Genomic DNA, 8,933 nt, shown 5'->3' on the forward strand with positions numbered 1-8,933 from the left:
GCTTCTGGACAGTGTTGATGTATGGTTTCTGCTTTGTATACTAAAGCCTTAACTTGCATCTGTGGATACAGCGGTGAATGGTGTTGTTTGACAAAGGTTTACCAAAGTATTCCTGGGCCCATGTCCGGATATCCATTACAGATTCATGACGGTTTTTAAGACAGTGACGTCTGAGGGATTAGAGATTGCTCATTCAGAAGTGGTTTTCAGCCTTGCCTTTTACACACCGAGATTTGACCAGATTCCTTGAATCTTTTCATTATATTGTGCACTGTAGAAGGTGAAATGCCCAAAATCCTACTGACTTGTCTTTGGGGAATGTTCTTCTCAGACTGTTGGATTAATCGCTGACACATCTGTTGGCAGATTGGCAAGCCTCGATCCATCCTTGCTCTTGAAGGACTAGTCCTTTTTTGGAGGCTCCTTATATACTATGATTAAACAATTGCCTCAGCTGTTTCACATCACCTTCTTATTTCAACTTTTCACATCGCTATTAATCCTAAATTGCCCCTGAACCAACTTTTTTGGAACATGTTGCATTTATCAATTTGAAAATAAACGTTTACGTTAAAAAAAACTATGCAGTTGATTATGTAAAACATCATATACCTTATCTTTATACGTTTTTTTGTTTAAATACAAGTCAAAGTGCATTTACAAATCACTCCTCTTTGTTTTTATTAGCATTTTCCATACTGTCCCAACTTTTTTGGACAATTGGGGTTGTACATACATAACAGAAAAGAATCCTTAAAGTGCTTCTGAAGCTGTAGGACATGAAAATAATTTATGTGCCTAATTGAATTTCAATGTACAGAAGAATGTTTACTACAAGATGATTTACTAAAGAGCTGACATGCTGTAGCACAATACTCAAAATGTTATAACATTCATTAATTAGTCTGTCTTCAGTTCAGCAGGTTTATCCTGTTCAGGTTGCGATGGATTTGGAAACATTGGGTCTGAAAATCCACAGAAAGCCAGTCCATTGCAGACATTACAAAATTCATTAAACAGTAAGCACTTTATGCTGGTCAGGTTTGCAGTGGCTCCAGAGCCTTTCCCAGGAACACTGGGCATCTGACAGCAATAGATCCTGAATGGGTCTATTTTGTAATGGATCATTAATTTGATTACTGTTTAATGATTATTTTATTTTATATATGAATTATTTTATTTTTTATTTCTATTTTAATCAAGATGTTGTTTACCAAGTGGGTTTTTGCCCCAGAGATCATTTTCATGATGAGAATGGATCTTCACGAATGGTTTTTTATAGTGCCCATGACATTCTGTCATTTGTATTCATTCCAAAGCCAAAATTCTTGAGACTTCATATAGTGACAGGCAGTATTCAGGTTTTCAAGTAATTATATAGTATATAGTAATTATAGCTGTTTTGGCACTTGTTCATGGCACTGCTTATGTAAGTATGATTAATTCTCTTTGAGGCTTGTTGAAATTACATCTCTGAAGAGTGACCAGCCATGATCTATTGGTCTGATTTTATCATGGTTGCTGCTGTGGTGCAGAATAAACAAGCAGTACAAACCTCTGGACTGAATTCCATTACACATTCCATCATTTTTCAAGGATGTGACGTCAAATATAATAACCAAACCAGAGACTGATCCCAAAACAATATATAACCTTTATTCATATGCAAAACAGTAAATGGACTAAACTATACTGTATACTTCTCATAAATGTTTATGTGATGTTTATGTCTCATTAAAAAAGCAGTACAAATAGGCCTAGTAGTATATTGTGACAATTTTTTTCTGCATGTGCTTAACATATGTACTTACATACTCTTGCCTAATTTGTGGTAACATGAATGTTGAAAGGATGGATAATATTTACTGAAGTTTAGTCATGTATAAGATGCTATCATGTACTTTGGAATAGAATTTGCACCTTGGTACCATGCATGAATTATGAGCATTTACAGACTATGGCCACTTGATGGTGGTGTTCTAAAGCAGCCCACACACTGTCAATCAAACTTGCCATTACACCTATTCATTCTTAATCAAAAGTCACTCATTACCCAACATGAATAAAAACTGTAATTTTGGTGTTTTCACATAGACAAGATAACAGAACTTTTCTTCAGAACAATGAAACATTGCCCAATTATTAACCAAAAAATTAATGATGTGTTTAACATTTAGTAGCATAGAGTTGCTGCCTTTGGCTTTCTTAAATGAGATTTGTAATTGCTTTGACTAAAGTAGCACCTATGTGAAGGTGAGGATATACCGTTTTGCTTTACACAGTGGAACAGAGATGTTTAAGCTGATTTGCACAAATAGCAGCTACACTATATGGCCAAACATTTGTGCACACCTGACCATATCACCCATATGTGGTTCTTCCCCAAACTGTTGCCATAAAGTTGGAAGCACACAATTGTATAGGGTGTCTTTATTTACTGTAGCATTACAATTTCTCTTCACTGGAACTAAGGGGCCCAAACCTGTACCAGCATGACAATGCCCTTCTGCATAAAGCAAGGTTCATGAAGACTTGGTTTACCAAATTTGGTTTGGAAGAACTCAAGTGGCCTGCACTTGCCCCACTGAACACCTTTGGGATTAACTGGAATGCCAACTGCGCCTCAGGACTCCGCACCCCACATCAGAGCCCGACCTCACTAATGCTCTAGTGGCTGAATTGGCAAACCCAAATAGCCATGCTTCAAAATCTAGTGGAAAGCCTTCTCAACATCAAAGGGGGAACTAATATATCTGGAAAGGGATGTTCACAAATCACAAATGGGTGTGATGGTCAGATGTCCACAAACGAGTAGTCTGTGGCAGCATTTTATCCAGTATCTCCTCTTCTGGGTCCCATTATGTGCATAATGTAAGCTCGTGTCTTGGTATTGGTACATTTACAATTACATTTATTCATTTAGCAGACCCTTTTATCCAACGCGACTTACAAATGAGGAAATACAAGCAAAGCAATATATCAGGTGGAGAACAATACAAGTAGTGCTACCATGCAAGATTTATTATTGGTAAAGATTTATAATTGGTAAAGAGCAAAAACCTACACAGTACACTTGAGAAACAAATATTCTGACCTCATAAATCTTACAATAAATCTAATAAATTTTACATTTAAGTCCCTTTACCTTTCTGAAAAGAAGAAATTGGTCCTTTCTATGATTTGTGTCTCTAAATGTACTTCAGCTGAACCCAGTAGCTTGACCCCATGAATCTTCTAATGGCACTCAATCATTTCAATTTGAAACAAGCATTGTGATGTCCTGTGGTCAGAGGGACTGTTTCCCAAGGCTCACCATGACAGCTAGTTTAATTGAAACATGTAATGAGGAGTGCAGTGTCAACATGCATGGCTACTTATGCTTTCTGAATAACTGTATACTTTATGTCCAGAAAGAGCTCTCAACAAATCAAGGTAATTATGTAAATAATTAGCCCCCTGCCAAAAATGTTTATGCAAATATGAATATGTTAGTATGAGCTGATGCATGGCACTAGCTAATGATGTCAAGTAGTATTAATAAATAAAAAAAACTGGAGTCATGATATAATCAAATATGTTTTGCCACTCATCTGAGAGGCCTTATTGGTTCATCAGAATCAAACTTGTACGGTAATTCAGAACTGATTTATTTTATGAAGCATATTTGAGATTATACCAAAACTCCAGTTGCCATACTTACACAACTCATACAACTACTACTTTCCAGGATAGCCGAAAATTTTCATCACTACTGCGAACATTCTTAGAAGTGAACAGTGACAGAAGTAGAACTGGTGATGACTCAGAAACTTCCCAAACCTTCACAAGTACAAGCAGGCACCTGTGCCTTTTAGGAAGCAGTGGTGAGAAGGAAGTGAAAGAGCTAAATGATAATGGTAAAAAGAGTGGCCAGAGTTATTACTTTTCATACACTGACAGCATCTAGTTACAGCATATCAAAATAGCCCCCAGCTAAACAGAAGCACACACAAACACCCCAGACAAAAGCACAGTATTGCTTTACTTTATGTGTTAAAGGAAAATGCATGCTCCACAGCAACTATGCCGAGGCAGTGGACTTCAGTACTTTGACAGGAGAATCCCATGGGGTTTTGAGGTGGAAGAGTCGGGAAATGCTCAAGAATGGACCTTACCTTTATATATATGTGAATGGCCAGATTTATTGTCAGACTGGTGACTCAGGGTCTCTTACACACTCACGCACATGCATAAATAAATTCACATGTGCACATTGACAATTTAGCTGCTGTATGCGATTAGAATTTAGCTTTTATCTCTCTCACCCGAGAGGGTTGCTGTGTAAGTGATATATTTAACCTGAAATACACAAGAAAACATCACATTAGTTCACATAAACATCCACAAACCTGTAAGGTTTAGTCACTTTCAATTATTCATTCATATTCAATAACTGCTTAATCCTTGTTGCAGCGGACCCAGAGCCTATCCCAGGAACACTGGGCACAAGGTGGAAATACACCGTGTATGGGATAGGAGTCTGTCACAGGGCAACATGTATACACATTCACAATAAGCAGCAAATTAGCATAGACAGTCCACCTACCAACATGTTACTAGCAGATGGGGGAACCCAGAGGAAACCCATGCCGCACAGGGAGAACATGCAAAACTCCATACAGATAGTAATCTGATTTTAGGATTGAAACGGGGACCCTGAAGCTGTGAGATGACAACATTACTCACTGCATCACTGCAGCACCCTTGTCACTTTTAAGAAACTTTAGTTTTACAATAGGATATTACTCAGATGTCTGTGCTCGCTTTTGCACAACAGACCACTGCTTAGATATATCATTTAACACAGTCTCATAAACATTCATGCAATTAGGATTGAAGATGTTAGTATTTACTAATGAGAGTGATTGAAATTATATATATATATATATATATATATATATATATATATATATATATATATATATATATATACAGTATCTCACAAAAGTGAGTACTCACATTTTTGTAAATATTTGATTACAACTTTTCATGTGACAACACTGAAGAAATGGCACTTTGCCACAATGTAAAGGAGTGAGTGTACAGCTTGTGTAACAGTGTAAATTTGCTGTCCCCTCAAAATAACTCACCACACAGCCATTAATGTGTAAACTGTTGGCAACAAAAGTGAAAATGTCCAAATTGGGCCCAATTAGCCATTTTCCCTCCCCAGTGTCATATGACTTGTTAGTGTTACAAGGTCTCAGGTGTGAATGGGGAGCAGGTGTGTTAAATTTGGTGTCATTGCTCTCACACTCCCTCATACTGGTCACTGGAAGTGCAACATGGCACCTCATGGAACTTTCTGAGGATTTGAAAAAAAGAATTGTTGCTCTAAATAAAGATGGCCTAGGCAATAAGAAGATTGCCAAGACCCTGACACTGAGCTGCAGCACAATGGCCAAGACCATACAGTGGTTTAACAGGACAGGTTCCACTCAGAGCAGGACTCGCCATGGTCGACCAAAGAAGTTGAGTGCATGTGCTCAGCGTCATATCCAGAGGTTGTCTTTGGGAGATAGACGTATGAGTGCTGCCAGCATTGTTGCAGAGGTTGAAGGGGTGGGGGGTCAGCTTGTCAGTGCTCAGACCATATGCCGCACATTCCATCAAATTGGTCTGCATGGCTGTCGTCCCAGAAGGAAGTCTCTTCTAAAGATGATGCACAAGAAAGCCCGGAAACAGTTTGCTGAAGACATGCAGACTAAGGACATGGATTAATGGAACCATGTCCTGTGGTCTGATGAGACCAAGATAAACTTATTTGGTTCAGATGGTGTCAAGGGTGTGTGGCGGCAACCAAGTGAGGAGTACAAAGAGAAGTACCTACAGTCAAGCATGGTGGTGGGAGTGTCATGGTCTGGGGCTGCATGAGTGCTGCCGGCACTGGGGAACTACAGTTCATTGAGGGAACCATGAATGCCAACATGTACTGTGACATACTGAAGCAGAGCATGATCATTATGCAGTATTCCAGCATGATAACAACCCCAAACACACCTCCAAGACGACCACTGCCTTTCTAAAGAAGCTGACGGTGAAGGTGATGGACTGGCCAAGCATGTCTCCAGACCTAAACCCTATTGAGCTTCTGTGGGGCATCCTCAAACGGAAGGTGGAGGAGCACAAGGTCTCTAACATCCGCCAGCTCTGTGATGTCGTCATGGAGGAATGGAAGAGGACTCCAGTGGCTACCTGTGAAGCTCTGGTGAACTCCATGCCCAAGAGGGTTAAAGCAGTGCTGGAAAATAATGGTGGCCACCCAAAATAATGACACTTTGGGCCCAATTTGGACATTTTCACTTAGGGGTGTACTCACTTTTGTTGCCAGCAGTTTAGTGTGTTGAGTTATTTTGAGGGTTTTATATATATATATATATATATATATATATATATATATATATATATATATATATATATATATATATATATATATATATATATATCCAGGGTGTACGCAGTATATATGCTAGAATCCTAAAGTCAGAATCCTTTCATTTAAACTATTAAAGGGTGATCTGCCTGGCCTAAATCCTTTGGCAAGGTTCTTAGATATCTGTAAAGATACTCTTAAAGAAAAGATGCTTTCAAAAATAATACAATGGTAACTTTCTAAATATAAAAAAATACTATGAATATCAAGAAATAGCAACATTTTCATAGTGCAGACTCACTTATGTCCCTGCAGGGAAATTCCAGACTGGTTGGGTGGTCTATTGCTTAATGTGTTATTCTCTTAAAATCTCTGTAATATGGGAAATGAAAATTTGCAATTTTCCCTTGATACAATAAAAAGTGCCTAAGACTTTTGCATAGTACTGTACCTTTTGTTTGTTTGTGAACTGAGGACAATCAGTTGCATGTATTTTTGATGGATTTTGAGGTTCTAGTTCAAGGGTCTAGTTCTAAGAGAGATCTAAACCAACAGTTAATGTAGGTGAGGCAGATATAGCAGTCAAATAAAAAAAGTAGAGGTAGATACCATCATAAAACCAACCAATCAATAAGGCTTAGAAATGCAAAGCGAAACAGAATGGCACACAGCAAAATCACCAGTGTTGAATTCACACCCTACAGTGTTTATATGAGTCCATTGGACTCATATAAACACTCTGGGTGTTAATTCAACACTAGGGATTTTACTGTGCAAGACTACCAAAAAAGTTTATATATACATATATATACTGGAGTCTGAAGGTGATAAATTACCAAGTGACCATTTTAACAGAGAATTAAACTATTTAAATCATGTGCTGCTACCCTCATAGACACAAATCACCTCTTATCTGAAGACAGCATTTATGGAAGAATCTACATCATCCAGAAGATTTTATTTTGCATTGAACAAATTAGTAGATAGTACAGTTTCAAAGCATTGGTTTCATAGGTTTTGTAATCCTTTTAACTCCACAAAAATGTAACTTCACAGAAAGGATGGGATAAAACACAGAAAAGAATAGAAGTAAAGCAGAGTATTTCCAATATGTTTGAGTCTCCCAATCTGTTACAGCAGTGAAAACCCCAGGTTACATTTGGCAATATTCTGTTTTTATTAGGTCAGGAAAGTATTACTCATGTACTGTAGGTCATCTTACCACCATATATGTTGACAACAATAGTTAAGGTAAGTGTGCTCTCTAATAATTTGAATTTGTTCCATGACTCCAGGTGTCCCTCCTATTGCATCAGTTCTTTGCCTGCAGTATGAGGTGACATTTGTGAGGTGTTAGTACCAGAGCAGTCAGCCGTGGGATTAAGGTTCTGGTTGGCCTAGGTCCAGTAATTGGACTGTTGCAACTGAGTCCAGTGATGGCCAGGGTTGAACAGCCTGTCAATCAAAGCAGTTGGCCTGTAGTTTTGGTATTTCAGCAGATTGGCAGGGAATGTAAAGAGTGGGATTTGGAGGCAGGCTGAAAATGGCACAAACAAGGAGGCAGACACCTCACGATTCACTGTGAAAATTACTTTTAAATTAGTCAAAGTAATGATGACTATTCTGATGAGTTGTCAAGACAACATGGCCAAAAGTAATAACCTTAGAAAATTGCATCTGTTGTTTTTGAAGAACCAATATGCTTACCAGTAAAACATGTCGGGGCTGGACTTGTTTCATACGAATATATATATATATATATATATATATATATATATATATATATATATATATATATATATATATATATACAGTGAGGGAAAAAAGTATTTGATCCCCTGCTGATTTTGTACATTTGCCCACTGACAAAGAAATGATCAGTCTATAATTTTAATGGTAGTTGTATTTGAACAGTGAGAGACAGAATAACAACAAAAAAATCCAGAAAAACACGTCAAAAATTTTATAAATTAATTTGCATTTTAATGAGGGAAAAAAGTATTTGACCCCCTCTCAATCAGAAAGATTTCTGGCTCCCAGGTGTCTTTTATACAGGTAACGAGCTGAGATTAGGAGCACACTCTTAAAGGGAGTGCTCCTAATATCAGTTTGTTACCTGTATAAAAGACACCTGTCCACAGAAGCAATCAATCAATCAGATTCCAAACTCTCCACCATGGCCAAGACCAAAGAGCTCTCCAAGGATGCCAGGGACAAGACTGTAGACCTACACAAGTCTGGAATGGGCTACAAGACCATTGCCAAGCAGCTTGGTGAGAAGGGGACAACAGTTGGTGCGATTATTCGCAAATGGAAGAAGCACAAAAGAACTGTCAGTCTCCCTCGGCCTGGGGCTCCATGCAAGATCTCACCTCGTGGAGTTGCATTGATCATGAGAACAGTGAGGAATCAGCCCAGAACTACACGGGAGGATCTTGTCAATGATCTCAAGGCAGCTGGGACCATAGTCACCAAGAAAACAATTGGTAACACACTACGTCGTGAAGGACTGAAATCCTGC

This window comes from Ictalurus punctatus, chromosome 17 (assembly GCF_001660625.3).
Source record: "Ictalurus punctatus breed USDA103 chromosome 17, Coco_2.0, whole genome shotgun sequence".
Lineage (NCBI taxonomy): Eukaryota > Metazoa > Chordata > Actinopteri > Siluriformes > Ictaluridae > Ictalurus > Ictalurus punctatus.